The sequence below is a fragment of the Lissotriton vulgaris genome, chromosome 2_1, assembly GCF_964263255.1.
Source record: "Lissotriton vulgaris chromosome 2_1, aLisVul1.2, whole genome shotgun sequence".
NCBI lineage: Eukaryota > Metazoa > Chordata > Amphibia > Caudata > Salamandridae > Lissotriton > Lissotriton vulgaris.
This window is the reverse complement of record NC_141687.1, coordinates 220,360,522-220,385,833: the sequence shown is the minus strand read 5'-3', so window position 1 is coordinate 220,385,833 and position 25,312 is coordinate 220,360,522.

The window sequence follows — 25,312 nt, the reverse complement described above, 5'->3', positions numbered from 1 at the left end:
TAGACTCTTCAGGAGACCCAGAGATTTGTTCGCCCGGCACAGGCGACCGAATCGCCGAATATTTCTCCACTAAAGTCGAGAAAATTTATTCGACTTTTCCTAATCCTCCCCCTGTAGGGGTTGAGTTTGAGGCAACATCGGAGGGCATGGAGACAGAGGGGTCTCTTACGAACTTTAGTACCCACCCTCCTGAAGAGCTAGTCAGGGTATGCCTCTCTGTTAAATCGGGCTCCCCCTTGGACCCGGTGTCCCCTAAACGTTTGGGGGACAGCCTGGAAGTGTTGGAGCCTTACATAAGGCATGTCCTGGATACCTCTTTCAAATCGGGTATGTTACCTGAAGGGTGGAAACAGGCTGTGGTACTCCCTCTCCGGAAGAAATCCCACATTGGTTTTGAGGTGTTGGAAAATCTGAGGCCAATTTCTCTCCTGCCTTTTCTGTCCAAAGTGGCAGAAAAGGTGGTTAACACCCAAATCATGAAACATGTGGAGGAGGCGGGATTGCTCCATGCCACGCAGTTTGGCTTCAGACCGCGCCACTCTACCGAATCCGCCCTTCTCATGGCAACAGAACATCTGAGACAGGGCGTGGATGAGGGGCAAACGATGGCCTTGATCCTGTTAGACCTCAGCGCGGCTTTCGACACTGTAGCACATACCACCTTGCTACAGTGTCTGAACAGAGGTGGTATCACAAACACCGCGCTGAGGTGGATCCAAGCCTTCCTTACGGGGAGAAGTTTTCAAGTGAGGCAAGGTGACTGCTATTCAAAAGGGGTATCTTTGGGCCAGGGCGTGCCTCAGGGCTCGTCCCTGAGTCCAACCCTTTTTAATTTGTATGTAGCGCCTGTAGCCTCCATTGTGGAGAGCCACAGTCTCCAATTGGTATCATATGCCGATGATACGCAATTGGTCATCTCCCTGTCGCACGCGCCCTGTCCTGCTGCAGATGGCTTCCGGTCGTGCATGAAAGAACTTGCCGACTGGATGGCCATCAATTGTTTGAAACTCAATGGCAACAAGACAGAGGTGTTGGTGGTAGGGAGAGCCCAGTCTGCCTGGTCGTCGGCATGGTGGCCATCCTGTTTAGGACCAACCCCCACCCCTTGCCAGGAGGCAAAAAATCTAGGGGTATGGTTTGATGCAGGTCTCACTTTCGGGCCCCATATCAACTGTGTGGTTGGCGTATGCTTTGGGGTACTGAAAAGATTGAGGAAAGTCCTGGACCTACTCCCGTTGGAAGCTCGCCAAATCCTGGTACATGCTCTGGTAACCGCCAGGATGGATTATGGGAACCTGCTTTACCTGGGGGTACCAGAGAAAAGCATGGCTCGCCTCCAAGTGCTGCAAAATGCGGCAGCTCGTCTGATCCTTAGGCTGCCTAAAAGGGCACCTTCGAAGGCGGCCCTGCAGCAGCTACACTGGCTTCCGGTGAGGCGCAGAGTCGAATATAAAGCCCTCTGTACGTGTCACCATATCCTGAATGACAGGGCACCTCGACCACTGGGGAAACTGGTTGAAGTGTACAAACCCGCTCGAGCGCTTAGATCCGCCGGTGGGGGCCTGCTGAGGGTACCCAGGGTGAAGAAAGCGCGCCTGGGAGGCAGATCTTTCAGGTGCCTAGCGGCTAGCTACTGGAATAAACTCCCAGTGGACTTGCGTCTGGAACTTGAAGAAGCGAGGTTTCGAGCGAAATTAAAAACCTACCTCTATGCGAAATAACTGACTACTCAGCTACTGTGCTCCCTGTTTGCTGCCTCTCCCACTTCCAGCGCGTGGACACGCCGATGCGCATAACTCAGCGCTTTACAAATGTCCCTATTATTATTATTATTATTATTGAGAAAAGTTGGGTAAAGACAAACAGTGATCTCTGCACTTTATGTCCTAATAATGCAAAGGAAGATGTCTTACATATATTATTTGTTTGTCCCAGTTATGCGAAGCCTAGGAAAAAGTGGATAGCGCCGCTATGTCGTATTATTGGTTCAAATTCCTATAAGGAGGCTGGTAGAATCTTAAAAACAGACACCAGTCAAGTACTTGTGTTTGGAATCAGTAGATTTCTTCTTGCTGCTAATTTTATTAGATTGAAATTGGGTCTTCATTTCTAACCACATAACTTGTTGAAGCCCTCTTAAACCAATACTATTATGATCTTTACATATGTCATAAGCAAAGGATGACCGAGTACCCAACTTTGCGGTTGGGCATAACAACCATGCATTACTTTTTATTATTTCATCGTAATGTTTTTTATTATGCCATGGTGGTTATAAATTTAATTGTCTTTTTAGCTTGTAAATATGTTGATTATTTTTAACTTTATATTTATTCAAATTGTGTGATGACTTCTCTGACCGTAATCCCATGACTCAAATGAGATGATGTAGACCGGGATGAATTGAACTGATAATGTAATGAAATTCTAAGTAGACCCTCCATAACCCATATGTATTCTTGAATAATATATAACTGTATTTTAATGTATTTTAATTGTATATCTTTTGTGATGCAATTGCAACGAAATAAAGATTATTGACTTATTGACTTATTGAATTCTGTTGTGTGGATTGGATGTATGCAGTGTGTTGTGTAATTGTGATGAGTTTAATTATGTGGTTTGTTATCAAATGGTGTGTAATGGAAATGTGTAGAGTTGAATTGTGTGGCGTGGAAGTGTGTGGCGTTGAGGGAAATTATGCTGATTAGAATTATGTTGCATGGTGAGGAGTGTATTTGTGTGGATTGTGTTACCAATTTTAGAAATGCTGAAATATAATTACAAAAAAAATGTGGCTTTCACACAAAATTAAAACGTGTTGCTTTGACAAAATAATTTCAGAAATGCACAACGGTCTATTTAATTTTAGACCTAAGCAAGGAGGAGCTGCAAACAAAACATAGATGTTCAACATCAGCAGGGAAAAAAGAAAAGAGTTCCTAGACCAAACACTTTAACACGCTAGTGGAAACTTACCAGAAATGTGAAATGTAGTGGCTTTAAGGGTATGAACTGAGAACATTTTTGAAAGCTTGTAGGAGTAATTCAGCAAGAGGAACTGACAGAGGGGGAAGAAAAAAAGAAAGAAAGAAAGAGGGGAAGAAAGAAAGAAAGAAAGGAAGAAAGGAAGAAAGAAAGAAAGAAAGAAAGAAAGAGGGGAAGGAAGAAAGAAAGAGGAAGAAAGAAAGAGGGGAAGGAAGAAAGAAAAAGGAAGAAAGAAAGAGTGGAAGGAAGAAAGAAAGAAAGAGAGAAAGAAAGAAAGAGGGAAAAAAGAAAGAGAGAAAGAAAGTAAGAGGGGAAGGAAGAAAGAGATAAAGAAAAAAAGAGGGGAAGAAAGAAAAAAGAAAGAGAGAAAGAAAGAGGGGAAGAAAGAAAGAGGGGAAGAAAGAAAGAGGGGAAGAAAGAAAGAAAGGTTCAAACTTAACAGCAAGGAAATGCAATGAGGTAGACTCCGGCAGAGATGGTGGTGGGACAGGTACAGAGGAAGGAGGATAACCAGCATGTAGAGAACAAGGGTAAAGGTAATCTTATTTTCAGAGGAGTTATGAAGAGATGTTAAATAAATGCTCTGTTTGTTATAAAAGGGGTGGTCTGCATTTTGTTCATGTGCGTGTGCTACTAAACACTACAGCTAAAACATAACTAGCCCTGCTTGCTTTCTTTTGCTCCAGGAATGAATTGGAGTAGGGTAGAGTGAAGTGGGGTAAACAAGTACCTGCCGTAATCATATTTTAAGACTATTTCTAGAGGACATTTCAATGGAAAATGTCCTCTCTGTCCAAGGCAATTCCCCACTGCTTTATGCTTAACTCGTATATTTGGGACAAAATGCTTCAGCTGTTGAATGGGCTTGGCTCATTTGTTACACTTGTCCTTTATACAGAGCTTTGAGTGTTCAGAAGCCTGGGCATAGGGGACAATGGCACCCAAATCCCTGACACGCCTACGCGCAATACTTGTAACACGAGCGGCCACGGATGGGCCATACTAGTTACAGCTGCTGTCAGGGCAAAGAGGCGGTGGGATGGAGGGACAAAACAAAAACAATTAAAATAAACAAAACTTACCTGAATCCTGCTGCATCACCGCGCATCTGTCTCCACTGCAGGCAGGCACGGGCTCCCACACTGCCCTGGAGCCAGTCCTGGCACTGTTCTCACAGCATTGGCCGAGCGCCCTTGATTTGCACTCCTAGTGAGATTGGGAGCCTGTGCCTTCTGTCTCCGACAGGCCCGGTGCCAGGAATTTTTATCTGGGTGGGACAGGGTGCGTTTGGGTGGGCCAATGCCGCTCAATTTATAACAATTCGGAAGGTAGACTACAGGCCCTAGAGTTACACATGGAAATTGATTCACCAAAATGCCAGGGGTAGTGGAAATGACATCACACATTCTTGACCTTAATGAGATCACAAGAAGTGACACATATGACCTTTTGCCCCCAATCTTCCTACAAAGGGATGTCACATGACCCTAACCCTAATAACAACACAATAAATGACATCACTGAAGTTAAAATAAAAGCCATAATAAAACATGACTAATACATTAAAAGACCGTTGACTAATGTCTGTTTTAGATCTCGCTTTTATTATGTCATATGAAAGGAGATCATTAATCGTTTTTCTTAGTCTTACATGAAAAATTATGTGCTCATCTGAAGAAGATAATTCCACATTCTTAGATAATGGTCGGACATTTATGATTCCCTTGTGGTTGCTTATGCAATGAGGCATGCATTGCCAATATGGGAATATTATAATGTATGTCACATCCTACAGTACATTACTGTGTGCATCATACACAGACTAAAATATATAAACACCTTCAGAATCCACACACAGAAACAGCTGGGTCTGGTGAACTTATGCATCCACTGTAGGGGCCTGTGTTCGACCTCAAGGTCACAGGTTCAAGTCCTGGCGGGCCCACTCAGCCTTTCATCCTTCTGAAGACAATAAAATGAGAACCATTGAGTTGGGTAACAAACATCTGTTATTCAGCACCAAGATACCCTTGGGTGATCATGAATTTTACAAATAAACATGTTTTGTTAGATAACTGCGGTGCAAAAAGACGCTCACAGCTCTGGGCTCTGGCGTCACAACACCTGCCTCATCATTGGCAGATAACTGTGCCCACTCCCCCATACACACCACCAACTACAGCTTGTCTCTGACATGAAGTATGGTTGCCACATTGCTGTTTTCTTCGGACATGAATACTTTAATGTCTCAGCCAGTGTAAATATAGAGAAAATCACCCAAAGTCATAATGTTTACCTTTACAGTGCATACTTAGAACAGTATATATAAAAACAATGCACTTTAAAATGTGTTTATGGGGTTCCTTAATTATTACATCTGACTAGGGTTGCTACCTGGCTGATTTTTTCACTGGCACCACTGGTATTTTAAGGTCTCAGCTGGTACAAAAATTAGCAAAACCTCCTAAAGCAAGAATTTTTATTCCTTATCTATATTTAATTCAAACAGCAAGTATAAATATTAAAACACTTTTAAACGGATTTAATAGCTGCAAAGATTAAATATTGTAAAAACAGACGGAAAATCCATTTTACAAAGGTACACGTACAATTTTAGTCATAGTTCTATTTAGTATCATGTCCATACCTGTGCACACTCTTAAAACTACAACAAATAGCCAGTATTTTCTTTTGGAAAGGTTACAACGCTTCCCCAGATTGATAGTTAATGTAAAGAAGGTGAAAAAGCACAATGTTTGACCCTCCTCATGGCCTCTTCTGCAGACTGGGAGGTCCAAAGGTCATGTTTGGGTGGGCCTGACCCACCCGCTAGAACCGGGCCTGGTCTCCAACCTGGAAACGCAGCTCGGGTTGGAGACAGATTCAGTGCACTTGACGATTTGGCCGGCCTGAGATGGCCGGCCAAACTGTCATGTGTACTGATAACAGTGCCCACCACTCCCCCTCAGTGCGTGACATCCACTGGCCCCACCCCCAAGACTCCATGGTAGGAGAAATTCGTTTTGTTTTTCCATTTTTTAGGTCTCGGCTAGGCAGTGCATGTGCTGTCTTGTTGATAGATGCTGTATACAGTATTGTGGGGGGAAGCTCCGCCCGCTTTCCGTCTAGGTTTTTAATTGACTTCAATCTTAAATGCTGCCTTCTGATTGGTGTTCCACTTGTTAGTCCCTCCTCCTGACGGCCATGGCGTAAATTGTGCACATCTACGGCTATTGGCCCCTTTACTGAAACATTATTTTATGCCCTATGTCCCCACCTCCCCCTTCTGCAGGTCGTGACTACTCAACCCCCCATAATCCCCATTACGCCTGTTCTTGCCTTCTTATATGGCCAAACACTCTCATTTGTAATGGAATACCTCTCGCGTAAATGCGAGCCGTATTGCATTGCAAATGCTTGTTTTGAAAGTAGTGCGCATTAACATGCGCGCGTTCCCTTATATCGTAGGCATGCACCAAAAGTCTTGCACGAGCATAAACAGGAAATAATGTGGATAGGAGGATGTTTGGTTACCGTGCATTGCACATGCTTGCTTAACAAACATGGAGACCGCTGCTGGCGCCTGGCCCAAGGGGTGCGCATGACGTCAGCACCAAAATAGTAGTGGGCAGGTGGCCCATTACACCTGTGACATATCATGAATGGCAGCACCCCCGCTGTGTAAACTGTTCCAGTTCCACAGGCTGCAAGCAGATCTTGTATCTGGAATGTGCTTGTTTATCGGTGAGGTGGTCCAGCCGAAGTAAACTACCAGGGGTCATTCCCCCAATATTGCAAGAGCGAGGTATCATAATGTGTTATATCGCCACATTCACTGCAGAAAGTTTCAAACATGCCTCTGTAGTCAACAGTAGAAAAGTCGGAGTAGAGCGACTGCACACCTTCCCTTTACTCTTTCACTTAGTTCGTCAACTGATTTGTTTGAATGCGTGCGAAACAACTGCCGTGGAGCGCCTCTTCACGGCTCAATATGTAAATAAATCCAAGTGGGGCACGACTCTTGAGCACCCTGTTGCCGCACTGCGGATAAGGAAATGTTTCCTACATTGGCAACGTCAGACACTTGAAAATGTTGAATAAAAATTCATAGCGCAAACATGCCGTCTCCGCAGTGGTGCAATACTAAAGAAAAAATATGACTAAAGATTCCGGATAAATATTGATAAAGAGAGATAAAAGCTGAATCACTGTATGGTTAATTTGATGTAGGAAACATTTCCTTATCCGCAGTGCGGCAACAGGGTGCTCAAGAGTCGTGCCCCACTTGGATTTATTTACATATTGAGCCGTGAAGAGGCGCTCCACGGCAGTTGTTTCGCACGCATTCAAACAAATCAGTTGACGAACTAAGTGAATGAGTAAAGGGAAGGTGTGCAGTCGCTCTACTCCGACTTTTCTGCTTTGCAACTTATCGCCTCAAGAGCTTGCACCCCAAATTTCAAAGTTTAAAAATCTAAGAAAGCATCACGACGGAGACACAAGAAAAAACAACACCGAAAGCTTGAAGTTTTAAATGTAATGAGTCATCTCACTGGTATCTAATTAAGGAAGCAACCGACTGCGCTGCTTGAACACTTTTCATTGAATCTAAAACAAGCTGTTCTAACACTGTTTCATTTGTTAGCTTTGTTTCAATATGGACTCACGCTTATGGTTTACATTTTGTCAAATTCATGGGATTGCATTTAATTTGAATGTTGAGTTGTGTCATAGTTCAGATATTATTTGTAGTGCTTAGTGGGAAATGTAGTTTTGGTTTGGGAACACGTTGCAAGAAGGGGGTGGAGCGAATCACGACCTGATTGCGAACAGATGAGAAAAACCTTATCTTTAAAAACGCTACGGACGGGAGGGAGTTACAACGATCATTTCGGCGACAAGCAAGGGAAATGAATTATGTTGCCAAACATGGCACAGATAAGGTAATTGGGAGAGAGGGTCGCTCGTAGCTTTTGGGATAACGTTTTAATGGGAGAGAGTTGTGTCACTTGACAGGTAATTAATGGTGGATGTATATTTTGAAAATTGGGATGGATAAAAATTGGGAGGTTGTGTTTGGTTTAGGACTGTTTTTTTGGTGTTGAGTTCGGGTTAGGCTGAAATTAGAGAAATGAGCTGGGTTCTGTTGCACTGAACTTATGACTGAACAGCCTGTTGAATTGTTTTCTTATCTTTTACCTGTAGTTAACCCCTGACGAAGAATCTAAATGATTCGAAATGCATCGGGGAAATACTTACGTTTAAAGACTGCTTTTGAGAACATGTTTGTCTTCACATGTCTTCGTAAAAGCCTGGATTAGCAACGTCAGACACTTGAAAATGTTGAATAAAAATTCATAGCGCAAACATGCCGTCTCCGCAGTGGTGCAATACTAAAGAAAAAATATGACTAAAGATTCCGGATAAATATTGATAAAGAGAGATAAAAGCTGAATCACTGTATGGTTAATTTGATGTAGGAAACATTTCCTTATCCGCAGTGCGGCAACAGGGTGCTCAAGAGTCATGCCCCACTTGGATTTAATTCTGTAGTCAACAGTGGCATCAATACTTGAATCTCAAAAACACAGACTTTGGTAGTAGCCACTATGACAGGGTTATAATGTCAGCAGTGTGGACAGTTTATGGTTGGAGTAGCATCTCAAGAGACGTCTCAACTCTTTTTAGATCAAATCCAAACAATATCAGCAACTGGGAACGGTGCGTGGCTTTTCGTCATTGGCGAAACCCTGGCCACCTAGTAACAAGCATTGGCATAGCCAATAGGTGTCGCCTATGGGACCTTTTAAGTGTTTAGCCAGAGATATTGACTTTGCCCATGTCTTTAAGCTGTGCTGTACAGAAGTCTGCAGCATGCTGAAAAGTTATAATAAAGAAGTGTCAGAAGCATTTTTGGTACGTTATATATGACCATGAAAGCATTATATACAACTAAACGGCCATATTAAAAAAGTATTAACAATAAATAATGTCTTGAGTTTTTTTTGTTCTTTCAATGCGGCCAACTTCTATCTGCCTGTCCCGACGGTTGCTTGTTATGGTTTTTTGTTGTTGTGGGGGGCGGGGGGGGGCATAAATAACAGTAGGGTGAAGGTTAGGAAATAGTACCTGTATAACAACACTAGCAGCGGACGGATGCTAAGAGAAAATGAACAGATGCCAGATTCCGAGGGCAGACTGAGGTGGTCCTTAGTAATGCTGAGGTGGAGGGGGTGGTGGTGGTTGTGACTAGTGTGGAGGTGCAGAGGTGATGCTCAGGTGATGCTGAATGATACTCAGGTCTTGTTGAGTGATGCTGAGGTGGTGGTGTACTGGTGCAGAGGCAATGCTGAGTGATACTGAGATGGTGCTGAGTGATGCCTAGGTGGTGTTGACTGATTCTGTGGTGCTGAGTCATGCGGAGGTAGTGGAGCTCACTGATGCTCAGGGGATGCAGAGCTGGTGCTTAGGTGGCGCTGAGTGATGCTAAGTTGGTGCTGAGCGATGCTGTGGTGGCGCTGAGTGATGCTGTGGTGGCGCTGAGTGATGCTGTGGTGAAGCGGAGTGATGCTGTGGTGGTGCTGAGTGATGCTGTGGTGGCACTGAGTTATGCTATTGTGACGCTGAGTGATGCTGTGGTGGCACTGAGTGATGCTGTGGTGGCGCTGAGTGATGCTGTTGTGACGCTGAGTTATGCGAGACAGAGAGACAGTCAGTCAGAGAGAGAGAGTCAGTCAATCAGAAAGAATCAGTCAGTCAGTGAGGATCAGTCAGAGAGAGTCTGTCACAGAGAGTCAGTCAGTCAGAGAGAGAGTCAGTCAGTTAGAGAGAGTCAGTCAGTCAGAGAGTCAGTCAGAGAGTCAGTCAGAGAGAGTCAGTCAGAGAGAGTCAGTCAGAGAGAGTAAGTGAGTCAGTCAGTCAGTCAGAGAGTGTCAGTCAGTCAGAGAGAGAGAGTCAGTCAGTCAGAGAGAGAGAGTCAGCCAGTCAGAGAAAGAGTCAGTCAGTCAGTCAGAGAATCAGTCAGTCAGAGAGAGTCAGTCAGTCAGAGAGAGAGTCAGCCAGAGAGCGAGTCAGTCAGTCAGAGATAGAGTCAGTCAGAGAGTGAGTCAGTCAAGTCAGAGAGAGAGTCAGTTAGTCAGTCACAGAGAGTTAGTCATTCAGAGAGAGTCAGCCAGCTATTCAGTGAGAGTCGGTCAGTCAGTCAGTGAGAGTCAGTCAGTCAGAGAGAGAGAGTTAGTCAGTCAGAGAGAGTCAGTCAGTCAGAGAGAGAGAGAGAGTCAGTCAGTCAAAGAGAGAGAGTCAGTCAGAGAGAGAGAGTCAGTCAGCCAGTGAAAGTCAGTCAGTCAGAGAGAGTCAGTCAGTCAGAGAGTGTCAGTCAGTCAGAGAGAGAGAGTCAGTCAGAGACAGAGAGAGCCAGTCAGTGAGAGTTAGTCAGTCAGTCAGAGAGAGAGAGAGAGAGTCAGTCAGTCAGAGAGAGAGAGAGAGAGAATCAGTCAGAGAGAGAGTCAGTCAGTCATTCAGTCAGAGAAAGAGAGTCAGTCAGAGAGAGAGAGTCAGCCAGCCAGTCAGAGAGAGAGTGTCAGTCATTCAGTCGGGGAGAGAGAGTCAGTCAGTTAGTCGGAGAAAGTCAGTCTGTCAGAGAGAGTCAGTCAGAGAGAGAGAGAGCCAGAGTCTAATTATGTGGCTTGTAGTTATGTGGTACTGAGTGGTATGTGGGGTGTATTTATGTTGCATTGAGTAGAGTGTAATTATGTGTCGTGTAAATATGTCACACAGTGGTATTATGTGGAGTGTATTCATGGTGCATTGAATAGAGTGTAATTATGCGACGTGTAATTATGTTGCACTAAATGGTATTTTGTGGAGTGTATTTATGTTGCATTGAGTAGAGTAATTATGTGGCGTGTAATTATGTGTCACAGTGGTATTATGTAGAGTGTAAATATGTTGCATTGAATAGAGTGTCATTAAGTGGCATGTAATTATGGGGTACTGAGTGGTATCCTGTTGAGTGTATTGATGTTTCACTGAGTAGAGTGTAAATATGTAGCGTGTAATTACACGGCACTGACTGGTATTATATGGAGTGTATTTATGTTGCATTGAGTAGTGTAATGATGTGGCGTGTAATAATGTGGCACTGAGTGGTATTATGTGGAGTGTATTTATGTTTCACTGAGTAGAGTGTAATTATGTGGCTTGTAATTATGTGGTACTGAGTGGTATGTGGGGTGAATGTATGTTGCATTGAGTAGAGTGTAATTATGTGGCGTGTAACTATGTCACACTGGTGGTATTATGTGGAGTATATTTATGTGGCATGTATTTATGTTGCATTGAATAGAGTGTAATTGTGACTTGTGATTATGTGGTACTGAGTGTTATTATGTGGAGTGTATTTATGTTGCATTGAGTAGGGTGTAATTATGTGTCGTGTTATTACGTGGCTCTGAGTGGTATTATGAGGAGTGTATTTATGTTGCATTGAGTAGAGTGTAATTATTTTGCGTGTAATTATGTGGGACAGTGTTATGTGGAGTGTATTTATGTTACATTGATTAGAGTGTAATTATGTGATGTGTAATGATGTGGTACTGAGTGTTATTATGTGGAGTGTATTTATGTAGTATTGAGTAGAGTGTAATTATGTGTCGCGTTATTACGTGGCATTGAGTGGTATTATGTGGAGTGTATTTATGTTGCATTGATTGGAGTGTAATTATGTGGCGTGTAACTATGTTGTACTAAGTGGTATTTTGTGGAGTGTATTCCTGTTGCATTGAGCGGAGTAATTATGTGGCGTGTAATTATGTGGCACAGTGATATTATGTGGAGTGTATTTATGTTACATCGAATAGAGTGTAATTATGTGGCATGTAATTTTGTGGTACTGAGTGGTATTATGTTGAGTGTATTTATCTTGCATGGAGTAGAGTTTAAATATGTGGCTTGTAATTATGTTGTCCTGAGTTTTATGTGGGGTGAATTTATGTTGCATTGAGTAGATTGTAATTATGTGGCGTGTAACTATGACACACTGGAGGTATTACGTGGAGTGTATTCTTGTTGCATGGAGTAGAGTGTAGTGTTTTGGCACAGTGTTATGTGGAGTGTATTTATGTTGCATTGAATAGAGTAATTATGTGATGTGTAATTATGTGGTACTGAGTGGTATTATGTGGAGTGTATTTATGTTGCATTGAATAGAGTGTAATTATGTGGTGCGTAATTATGTGGCCCTTAGTGGTATTATGTGGAGTGTATTTATGTTGCATTGAATAGAGTGTAATTGTGACATGTGATTATGTGGCACTGAGTGGTATTATGTGGAGTGTATTTATGTTGCTTTGAGTAGAGAGTAATTTTGTGGTGCGTAATTATAAGGCACTGAGTAGTAATATGTGGAGTTTATTTATGTTGCATTGAATAAAGTGTAATTGTGACTTGTGATTATGTGGTACAGAGTGTTATTATTTGGAGTGTATTTATGTTGCATTGAGTAGAGTGTAATTATGTGTCGTGTTATTATGTGGCACTGAGTGGTATTATGAGGAGTGTATTTATGTTGCATTGGGTAGAGTGTAATTATTTTGCATGCAATTATGTGGGACAGTGTTATGTGGAGTGTATTTTTGTAGCATTGAAAAGAGTGTAATTATGTGATGTGTAATGATGTGGTACTGAGTGTTATTATGTGGAGTGTATTTATGTAGCATTGAGTAGAGTGTAATTATGTGGTGTGTAATTATGTGGCAGTGAGTGGTATTATGTGGTGTGTATTTATGTTGCATTGAATCAAGTGTAATTGTGACGTGTGATTATGTGGTACTGAGTAGTATTATGTGGAGTGTATTTATGTTGCATTGAATAGAGTGTAGAGTGTAATTGTGACGTGTGATTATGTGGTACTGAGTATTATTATGTGGAGTGTATTTATATTGCATTAAGTTGAGTGTAATTATGTGGCACAGTGTTATGTGGAGTGTATTTATGTTGCATTGAGTAGAGTGTAATTATGTGGCGTGTTATTACGTGGCACTGCGTGGTATTATGTGGAGTGTATTTATGTTGCATTGAGTAGAATGTACTTATGTGGCATGTAATGATGTGGTACTGAGTGTTTTTATGTTGCATTGAGTAGAGTAATTATGTGGCACTGAATGGTATTATGTGGAGTGTTTTTATGTTGCATTGATTAGTAATTAAGTGGCACTGAGGAAAAGTGTGGGAAGTGAATGCGCGAGAGGTGGGATAGATACAAGTGAAAGATGGAAAGGGAGGGAGCGGAAGATGCAGAGGGAATGGGAGCCAGACGGTAAGGAGGAGAGGGCAAGAAAACTGAGAGGACTAGAGAACGAGCGAACGGTGTATGGAAGGATGAAAAAGAGAGGAAGAGGAGGGAAGCCCGGGAGGACCGGGAGGAAGAATAAAAGGGGTAGAGGGACAGCTAGAGAGGTGGAGACGTGGTGAGAAGAGAATTAACCCAAGGAGATGAGAAGAGGGAAAAAGAAAGTGCAGGCATAAGAAGGGCGAGTTAAAGAGAGAGAAGGAGAGGAAGAGAGACCCATGGATGCCAAGGGTGGGAGGTGGGGGCGGGGGCATGTAATGGCCGGATTTTCTGTTTAGATGGGATCAGCCCCAGGGGCCCCTGTGACCCAGCCAAAACGTACTCACCTTCCCTCCTCAGATCGTATCCACAATGAATAGATATACAGATATATATACAGGTCGCACCTAAGGATGGGGAATGACAATATATATATGTACGGATTTTCTACAATATCTTATTCACATCAGTTGGTCTCGCGGCCACCCCGACCCAGACCGTTCTACCCTAGGGCAGATCTGACACACAATCCGGTGTGTCTACACATGGGCCTGCAGAACCCAATGCTCCCTTTTCCAAACTGTTCGCAATCCTGCGAAACTACACACTAGTTCAACCTCCTAGTGTTCTCACTTATTCAAGCCACAATCCAGTGGGTATAAACACTGGTAATCCCCCCCAGTGCTCTCATTAACGCCGCATATCAACGACGACCACATTCCTATGAACAGTTATCAGGATAATATCTCAGTTACCTACTCGGAATAAAACTACAATAATGACTTTGAATATAGTTCCAGATTGAATAGTGTACTCCCTGCTCTTGGCATCAAAGGTCCACTCACCCCCTCTTTATTCGATCACCATTTACCTGATCGGGATTTCTCATCCGTTCACCTAAACAGCTTTCAACTAGGAATGCAGTTTACCAAGATTGAACATAAGCACCAGGTACAAAGTAATTCTATATGAATTAGGGTATTTATTAACAATAGACACAAATCACATTACTATGCAACATAAATTCTGCAAGAAAAAGGTAAAGATTAGAGTGCACATTCTAGTTAAGTTAGACAGAGATCACCTTATTAGTGGGAAGTCTGGACTCGGCAGTCATCTAGGTTCCCTTCTCGTCTCTGTATCCTGGCTCGCCTTGCAGTCACCCTCAGCCGTCACAAGTACACGTCTGCACCGCTAGGCTCAGCCTCGTCTGCTTCCCCTCAGGACACCGGAACCTTGCTGATTATTAGCTACCGTCTCTCTCTCTCTCTGTATCAGTGCGCTCCGCGCTACTTCTCGTTCAGTCTTTCTCAGAGAGTTTCGGTCTTAAATCTTTCTCCGACTTCAAAGATGGCGACTTGTCCACCATGAAAATGAATAATGGCAGAGATGCTAACGGCTAGATGCCGCCTACGGACTAACTGACAAACTGACTAATACCTTCGCTAATATCAAAGCCCGTTCCTTCATGGAAATTCACGGCCAGTAACCTGCCGCCCACCAAATTCTTGTACCTCCCCGTACCAAGGACACTTTCCCAGCCGACCGGCCTGAAGTTGTGTCTTCGGAGTGGAGAAAAATACATTCCTTCGATAAGGGTCAGCCTGAACCGGTTCTCTCCAAGCGAACAACAGCTTGAAACTAAAACATCACACTTCACCTAGAAAGCCTTCTCGAGCTACCGGGCAGAAAGCAAAATGGAGTCTGTCTCGTTTAAGGCCTACAGAGCCCATAATATGCATAGCTCCATGGAAAATAGCCCAGCATGTTAGCAAATGAGCAAATCATGACTAATACTTATATATCTATCCCCTAACTTAAATTCATAAGCCTTACTCTAAGGAAAATAGTACGAAAATGCCCTTATATATGTGGGGCAGGGTCCCTGTCTATCAGCCTAATCCCTATGCTATGGGGGTGATAGGCTGGAGTCACTCTCCATCATTCTCCTTCTCCAAAGAACTAGCAAAAAGACAGCCATAACATTACACCCCTTGACTCCAGTCTATTAACCACAAACTAAATGGAGCTAACGTCAGTAGACGAATAATATGAAGCAAAATTAACTGATCTATGACCCTTACTAAGTCTAAAAAATTGTAGCAGGGAAGGGATACACTGAATAAAGCAACAAATAGCTATTAGGATACAAATAGCGACAATAACCCCCCCTAAAATTTGTCGTATGAAATGCATGTCAGGGAGCCAATTAAAAAGCCAGTCAAAGAAACCCTGATCTATATGTTCTCTAATTTCTGCAGTCAAGTCGTGGAGTTTGTTAATGTGGGATTGGATAGCTTTAGAATGGTCAGACAAATTAAAACAGCATAGACCTTCAAAATCAGAACATTCATGTCCATGTTTCAACAATAAGTAATCGATAGCGGCGCGATTCTGTAAAATAGCTCTACGTTCACCTTGGGAATCTAATAATAAATCAGATAAAACAGTAGATGTTTGGTTAATGGACTTGACCATCCAGCAGGCCATTTTGCCGATTGTTTTGGCATTATAAACGGCCAATGCTGGCACTCCAATAATAGAAAAAGCTAAACCAAGATACTCTGATCTAGAATAGAGATGAACAGAGGAATCACAATCTTCATGCAATGACATCGAATCACGTACAATACGGGAATGTGAAGTAGGATGTGAGGAAAACATTAGCAAACTTAATCTAGTGATGGCACATGGGCCACCAGAAATATTCGCAGGAATATAGGGCCAAGATGAATTCCCTCAGGAAAAGAGCCATCCAGCTGGCAATAGCATTGAACGATAATGGCTAGTGGCTACTAATAAACGTTTACATGTCATGTTATTTGTAACTGAAAGACATGAATTAGGAAGTCTCTTCGAACATAACAAACGTTGATGAGATGAAAAAGTAGTAGCGGCTTGGAGCTTCAGCCGCAAGCACTCGGTAATAGCTTTAGGGTTACAGGTCATAATGAAGCAAAGGTCTCCAGGGGTAATATTAAAAGTAGTAATTCTGGAATTAATAGGGACATCAAGGTCTGGAATAAGAGTACATGAGGGACAGAATTCATGGGCCGCGAAATCACCCAGAATAACATTAGGTCGGGCATTAGATACATTAAAGATATGATGAAGAGTTTCAGTGGATGCAGGGACAGCTACCAAACAGGTCGCTAAAATGTCAGTAACACTCTTCATGGGGGTAAGGCAAAAATGCGGAGAGTTCGTCACCCGCCTTGCGAGTGTGATCCAGAAATTGGAAGATTTCTCCCACGCGAACCGCAGGGCTCTTATTATCCCATCAACCGACGTCGGTGGATCCTCTCCTTTCCCGGCGTAGCAAGCCAAAAGGAGTCCAACGCCGACACATCCTGCAGCAGCAATCCAAAGAATGATCTGAAAGAATACAAATACAGGCCTTAATCATTCTCGTAAGTAACATTTATCAGCTGGGACAGCTTCCCAGCCATCTTTCCCTGGCTTTGTCATATGGATACTTCATTACATATATTGCGTTAAGTTAGCATGAGTGTATTACATGTTTAAACAGCCGTTTTGCCTTCGGCTTCAGTTTTGCACACGACACGTACTTGTTGTTGTAGCTTTCACCCTAGAAGCGGTGAGGTGTTTTATTTGAGAATAATATGTTATTCCTATGCTATCAGCTTTGCCTTGTACACTTGGTACAACTGTCTGCACACTGAGAGCTGCACACTCTAAGATTAACCTAACACAAGGTTGCTGGGAAGTCTGATCCTCGCACCACATTAGACATTAGACATAACACAAATAATGTTGATGCCAACATTTTGGGCTCTACGCGGGTTTAAGATAGAGTTACACGGAATGAACGCAGACACTTGGTGCTGCGCATGAAGAGAGCTGGTAGCTGCTGATGTGAACTACTCCTACTGACATTGAGAGGTATGGGGTCGCCCTGCTAAAGCCCGAATGAGACCTTCTTAGATATAATATAATATGCTAGATAGGGTGCGCGAAATATAGGTGATATAGATTTCTATAGAAACTGCATTATAACATGCTAGCACCTTTTGCTTACTATGGATTAGTGACTATGCTGTTGACTCTGATTTTTATAATCTGCATTTTGGTATTATACAAGATACTGCGTTTGAGAACTTTGCATTGAATAATAAATATTTCAAACTTGCACTTGTGTTCTTTGACTCTCAGTTTTGGTTTGAAATGATTATATAACGAAAGAGTGTTCATGTGTTCCACGACTCCTGAGGTATTCTAAAGATCATGTTCTGGTTTGTCTAATACATGTATCATTCCATAATGATCCATGAGACACTGTAGCTAGCTAGGTAACGAGATTTCTGACACTAAGATGAGTTTTTGGATCATCCTAACTCACTAAGGTTCTAGATCTCTATGCACAGTTCTGTGGGAGAACGGAAACCCTGCTACATGGCGCCCAACGGATTGGTTGGCCTTATTTCATGACACTCGAGTAGTATATCATTCGAACCTTAACGCCTTCATACCCGTTTCCGGTAAACGGTGGTGTCGGACAAACCTACCTATTTTTTGAAATAGGTCTTTTCAAGCTTGAATTCTTCTAAAAACGGTTTCTTTGAATTACTACCCAGTTGTGCTACAAACTGTTCTTTGTCTTTTTTCACTTCCTGTGCTGATATGGCCGTGGACATAGCGCAGCATAGCCGTGTCGCGGTTCGCGACCATTTGCGGACATATAATGTGCCTGCGGAGGGCTTAGCTGTAGTTCTAGTGGTGAGTGCGGAACATGCGTACCCGTATGAATTGTTTTATTCCTGGGTGACATTTCCGGGTGTGGACGCTAATTCAGGTGTCTTCCATTCATACACTGCCACGGATGTACCGGCGGTTTATGCTCCGTACAGGGCACTGGAGGTACCTATTGACGCTTGGCAGCACGGTGTTTGGTTTGGTGGCGCCCTACCCCATTCTTTGAACGCTTCGAGATTAGGTCCTTTGTCCATTCCGGGCACAAATTGGCCCGCCTTGGGTGGATTTACTCCTCATCCTAATCGCGCCAATTGTAACGTGGGTGACCTGAGGCGTCTTCATGAGGTCTCGGTTGGCGTGATTAGAGCGCTTGTTCATTACATTAGTCGTAATATTCAAGGCGCAGCCCCCGCAGGTGCGCAGCTTCGAGCAGAACAGGCTGGTTTGAAAATCAGTCCTGTCTTGGTGAATTCGGTTATGGGCAGAAAGCCAGATAATACGGATGAATTTCCTTACTGGCTTGCCGAGAAATTCGACCAGTTAGAGGCTGTGTTTCCTAATACGACTCCGAGTGAAAAACACCGGATTCTTACGCTTAGTTTACCGAAGGAAATAGCCCCGGACCTTGCTGACTGTGAGACATGGGGTAAGACTTTTGCAGCGGTTTACTCGAGGTGCTTTGGCACACCGTCAGTTTCGAACCTGTCTGCGATCCTCAAGCGTGTTCAGGATGATCACGGACCTGAGTCGGCGGTTGAGTTGGGTATGCGCCTGAACGGTTCATTTGAGACAGTTTGCGGTATTATCCTTGCCAATGTAAAAGGGGATGCAATAAACTTTCAGGTGGCCAATGGTCTGGCGTTAGTACCCGATGCCGAGAAACCCCGTCAGCTGGCAAAAATTATTGTGGCGGCTTATAAAACGGTTGGCCGCAATTCAAGGGGTGCGAAGGTTTTTCTTGAAAAAGAAAAGAAGCAACCCCAGGGGCAGTCTTCGGAAACAGGTGGACAGCCCAAGTCCAAAAAACAAACTTGGCCAAAAAAGCAGAATAGGGGTAAGCAACAGCAACAACAGACACAGGTCTCTAGTCCGGCACCTTCGCAACCTGCGCAGTCTGAGCGAGTTTATGAATTGCGCGATCGCGCTACGATTAAATCGCCTGACAGATATCAGGCAACTGACCAACGCTCTCCTCGTTCCTTTCAGGACTCATCGGCTCCGTCAACCGGTGGTGGAGGGGGCGGCAGGGGCAGGGGTGGTCAGCAAGGACGTGGCCAGCCCCGCACGCGAAGTGAAGGGGACAAGCGGGACGACTCTACGCCAAAGAGACCGCAGTTTGCCAAGAAGAAAGTCGCTGCCTTAACGGCGCATCGATATGCCCCAGATAGTGAGAACGCGGCTTCGGAATCTGACGTGGGCTCTGACCTTGCTGGACAGCGCGGCGGAGATTACCATAGTGAGAGAGGCCCTCCGTCCACTGTTGAAGGTGACAGCGACTGACACTTACGTTGTAATCGAAACAGCTGATACACATGTTGCTCCCCCTGAAGGACTTTTTGAAATTGTCCTGTTAATTGAAGGTGACATGCAGCGAACTGTAAAAGGGGTATTCTGGGAAAACCTTTCAGATACGTATGACATTTTGCTTTCGGAGGCTGACTGGCCCCCACCTTTTGTTCTCGCAGCTCCGCGAGGGGAGGAGGTAATCCTCCCCAGTTTCGCGCACACTGTACCGAGAGTGGAAGCGCTGCATTTTGCAGAAGAGTGGGCTCTGGCGCTTGCGCCGGCTGTGTACCGAAATCAGTGTGGATGGGATAAATTGTCCCCTAGCCATGAGATTCCTTTACGGTCACAGCCTCAGCCACAACCCCAGTACCCCATACGGCGTGAAGCTAAAGCTTCGGTCGCGGCTATCCTTGAACAATTGGAATATCAAGGTGTAATTGAAACATGTGTGTCACCAATGAATAATCCCCTTTTTACTGTTAACAAGCCGGACGGCTCTTATCGTCTAGTTTTGGATTACCGGCATTTGAACTCGCATTGCCGTAACTGTGCGGTACAGAATACTCACGGCTCTGCCCTAGTGAATAGTCTTGAGCGTAAACGGTTCAAAACCACGCTTGACATTTCCAATGGTTTTTATGCACATAGATTAGATGGTCTAAGTTCCCAATGGACCAGTTTTACATGCGGCGGCGTACAAAAAATGTTTAAACGACTCCCAATGGGATATAAAAATAGTCCTGGAGTGTTTTCCGCCCGCATTGTCTCTCTTTTGGAGAGTTTCGATCCAGTTGCATGTTCGTATGTGGATGACATTTATCTCACAGACGACGAGCTTTGGGTGCATCTGTGTCGAGTAAACAGCATAATTTGTAACTTTGCAGACATGGGTTACAAGTTTAACTTTGCGAAATCACACATTGCGGAGTACACAGTGTTGTTTCTAGGTTATGAACTTAACCATGAAGGAAAGGGATTGGCTCCTCACTTCCTGGAAAAGTGCGCGCAGTTGCGCTCTCCGACAACACTGAAAAAATTACAGTCTTTACTGGGTTTTTTAAATTTCGGGAGGACATACATTCCGGAATATGCCCAGCGTATCAAGCCTTTATATGCCTTGGTACAACCATCTTTTTCCAAATCATGCTGGCTGCCTGAGCATTCAGCCATTCTGCAGTCTTTGCAGGCTGATTTGCTCACTTCTGACTACTTACAGACCCGTGATAACCGGACCAACCTGGTGATAAGAATAATCCCTGGGACGGTGGGTTTCACGTACCTGACTTTTAATGAGGGGGATACTGTACCTATTGCTTACAAGTCACACTTGTACACTTCGGCTGAACTGCGTTTTTCCACTGTGGAGAAAGTGTTAACGGCTGTGCAGATGGCAATTCTTAAAGAACGTGCCCTGTCGCAGGGAAAGCGCATGTTGGTTGTTACCCCGTGTCCTGCATTGGAGGCGGTCACGAAAGCCAGTGTACCGAATTCTAAAGCTTTGCACCCTCGGTGGATTCAGTGGGCTACATCCTTGACATCTCAGGATGTCACGTTTATATTTGACGCCGCTTTACGGTCACAGGAGTATTTACAGTATGAATTTGTTCATCCTGCTCCTTTAGCAATGCGGCCGTTGGAGGATTTCCACTGTATCATTTACACGGATGGTTCGGCGCAGGTTGCGCATGGCTCTAAACATGCCTACGTTTCCGCTTGCGCCATTGTGGTCGGTGCCATGGTGAACGGTGAGTTCAAGTCCAGTGTCGTGCACACGCAGACACTTGGAGACTGCACCGCACAATTAGCAGAGCTCCGTGCTCTTATGCTCGCATTGGAGTACGCAGATCCTAGTGTGACAACTTTAATCGTAAGTGATTCTTACTACTGTGTCCAGTCTTACAATGAGAACTTGTTCTTTTGGATTCAGAATGATTTTCGTGATTCCAAAGGTAGCACAATAAAACATAAAATGATCTGGGTCCGAGTGGCGGAACTTAAAGAAAAGCTGCCGCTCGTGTTTGTGATTCATACTCTCGGCCACCAGCGCGTGGGAGTCCACGCTGTTGGCAACTCGCTTGCTGATGAGGCAGCGAAGTCTGCGGTATCAAAATACTTAGTTGCAGCGGTCACGAGGTCCAAGAGCAAAATAGATGACGACATCTTGGCGGCTGTTGCTGCCACGGCGAAGGGAGGTAAATATCCTGCGGGGTTCCCTTCGAAATACACATACCACTTAAGTCCCGATAAGGTTCCTTATGTGAAAATTCCTGAAGTTGGAGAGCGTCTGATTCCCAACTCGGATCGCAGAGCTTCTCTGATTACAGCGGCTCATGAAGGTGTGGCGTCTGCGCATGCGGGCGTCTCAGCCACTGTATCACAGCTACAACAGAGGTTCTGGTGGCGGGGACTGTACAAACAGACGCGCGATTATGTCCTTATGTGTGACATTTGTCAGCAGATTAAGCCTTCTACTGCTGCGCGTCCGCCTCAGACAAAGTTGTACATTTCTAATAAACCGCTTGGTTGTGTTTATTTGGATCACTGCGGTCCTTTCTCTTCTGATACTGCGTATAAATACATCTTAGTAGCAGTTGACTCATGCACACGCTTTGTGTGGTTATGGCCGCATCGCAGCGCTGATTCACGGACTGTCATTAAGGATTTGCGTGTCTTTGTGGGAATCTTTGCTTGTGGTGCTTTCCATTCGGACCAGGGTCCGGCTTTCGCCTCTAAGGCGTATAAGGATGCTATGGTTTCGTTGGGAGTACAGGTGAAGTTTTCAAGCCCCTACAGGCCTGAGGGCAATTCTGTGGTAGAAAGAATGAACCGCGACTTAAAGCAATCTTTGACAGCCCGAGTTATAGGCACTGGTAGAAACTGGCTGACCCACCTCTATGGCGTGCAGCGTGCGCTTAATAATCTCCCTAGAAGGTCTCTGGGTGGGCGGACCCCATACGAAATGCTCTTTGGTATCAAGATGTACGTCCCTGACCTTGATGGTGCAGACTGCCAGGCCCAGGCCGCGGCCTTTGACGTAGATGAACATTGCAATGTTTTACAGGATCTACAAAAGACCAGAGACAGTCTTGCAAAGGAACACTTGCCCTCCACGTCGGATGATGCGTTGCAGCTCCCGGTAGTTGGCTGGCTACCCCAAGTTGGAGAACTGGTTCGAGAGAAGATCGATAACAAAAAGGAGTTCGGTCCCTCATATCGAGCGCCAGTTCGGGTCCTTGGAGTGAAGGGCACAAGAACAGTCATTTTACCACCACTTCCAGGTCGTAAAGAAAACAGATTTATTTCTATTGACAATGTCAAGACACACAGGGTGGCCGATTCTTCATAGCATGACACCGGCTGTTTCCTGTCCTTCCATGGTGAGGCACTCTGTGCTGGCTATTACATCTGGTGCAGATCAGGAGGTGTCCCTCGAGATGCCTGCCCTATCAAGTCCTTTATTAAATACTATTCCTGTTACTAACATTGATGAGGTGACCTATGCAGATCCTGCTGATTTATCCATGTCCGATTTACATGCTCGTTTGGCTAACCAGTCCAGATTCTCTTTTGACTCTGTTTCGGAACTTTCAAAGAAACCATCGACTATTGCAAAATATGCCACGTTGTTTAAAAAACATTTTTTAGTTCCACCTTGGACATACATTTGGCTGATACTATTTTCATTTTATCTTTTTATGTCAATTGGATTTGTGTTTTATTTTTTCCGCCTGATTGATGGCCATTATGTGAAAGAAAGAACAGGAATTCGGTACCTTAATGGAACATTGGCCCCTCACTCCTCCTCACATTCAGCACACAGACTAAAGAGAGACTTACATTCAGTTCAAATTACTGCTTGGCCTGTCCTTGATGGGATTGTGTGGGATGCGGTTAGGTTTCAGATACATGGCCCCACAGAAGTTATTAATGTTCCTAATGTGCTTAGAGTAAACATGGGAGATGTGATTAAGCAAAATATTCGTTCTGATGATTGGGATCTTTTGGCCGTAGAAACATTGTTCTCTGATTTGAAATATTATGCGGCCTTTGATGATGAGGATTTGTATTTAGATTCTGTCAATTATGGTGATTTGTTTTGTTACCAACATTATGGAAATCATTTCTTGCACAAGACAAATTCCAGGCGGGTTCCTGTGAATTACACTCAGTGGGAACATTGCCCTGCTCCTTTACAGGGGAGCTCAAGTACTTTTCTAGGAAAATACTCTTACTTTACAGATTTTAATCAATCAAATCCTGAGTCTTTTTACTTCAAGGTGAAACAGAAATCCATGCCAAAAGTTAGACTGACTGACACAAAATTGTTGTATTCAAAGTCCTTTCTAGAAAGGTTATCTGTGGATGGCTATGAGTTATGGAAGGATGCTATTGACCTTAAATCGGTTTGGGGTACCAAAGATTGGCAGGTACAAGGCACTGAGGCTTTGCATCGTGCATGTCTCATCCCGAATCACATGTTGTTTTTAAATTCGACTATTTCCCAAACAACATGTTTTGGATTGGCTACATCTAAAAAATTAAATGCCCCTACTATCCCTGATTTGGAAGAATATTCAGGTTGGAGTAATTTCACTACATTGCCCATAAGTGAGGTACAAACACTTTTGCAGAATTCCTCCTTTAATATTTCCAGTTTTGATCCGGATGGGTGGCTTTTATGGCAAAGAAGCTCTGATTCTTGCCAAAGTCGTTTTTTGGGTTTGTCTGAGGGTTTTACACGCATCAGGCCAGATCCCAGGTTTGACTCAGATCACACTGTTACAACTTATTCAGTAGGCAAATTGTGTCAGAACTGGTTACAACATTCCACTTTAGCTGCAGTTAAACTGCATCTGTCCCAGTTGAATGAGAACATAGAGTTAAATGATTTTATAAAAGGCCCGACTATGGGTAGGTCTAAACGCTTTATTTATGCTATTTATAATGAAATTTGGAAATTTTCAAGAGTCGAAGCAGCTAAACGCCTGAGGGCTATTGATCAAGCCAATTTGGAAAAAGTGCTTGCAGTGGTCGATAATAGTATTAACACGCTTTCTTCCAGAATTTACACATTGGATAATATTGTTTCTTCTGTTGTTGATATTGTACATGATGAAGTGTCCACGTTATACCATGGTCAAAATCAATTACGTTCTATAATGCAGTTTGCCTGGACTCTACAGACAATTAAGGCTGGTCGAGTTCCCTGGACCTCATTGAACGTTTCATCACTTTTTGCCCCTTTTAATCTTACTGATAAACAGCGCATGCTTTCAATGCGGGATGCATCGTTTTCTATGTTGCATATTGAGAAGCTAGAATCCTTACCTTTCTCTGTTGCTGAAACCACCACTGCCACGTGGCTTATTCATGGTTTAATTACATTACCATTTCCTTTATATAAATTTACTAACTGTATGCGGTATGTTGCTATAGGACGATATGAGCCACTAGGCAATGCATTCCTACATGAGGCATGGTCATTGCCATACACATACAGATGTCTGAAAGATGGAAAAGAAGTGAATCTTAATGGTGAGGAATGCACACAGTCACCTGACCATTCATTAATATGCAGACACATTCAGTTACACGGTTCTTGCAATCAGGACCGCCCAAATTTAGCATGTGTTTTAAAAGGCACGCCAGTTCCAGCAGTAGTTCCCACATTTACATTATTAGCTAATGGTAGTTATTTGCTTTTAAACAACGAATTATGTTGTGGTTTATTAATTGGTGTGGCTTATATAGTTACTGTATCAGAGCGTGTAGTGTGCT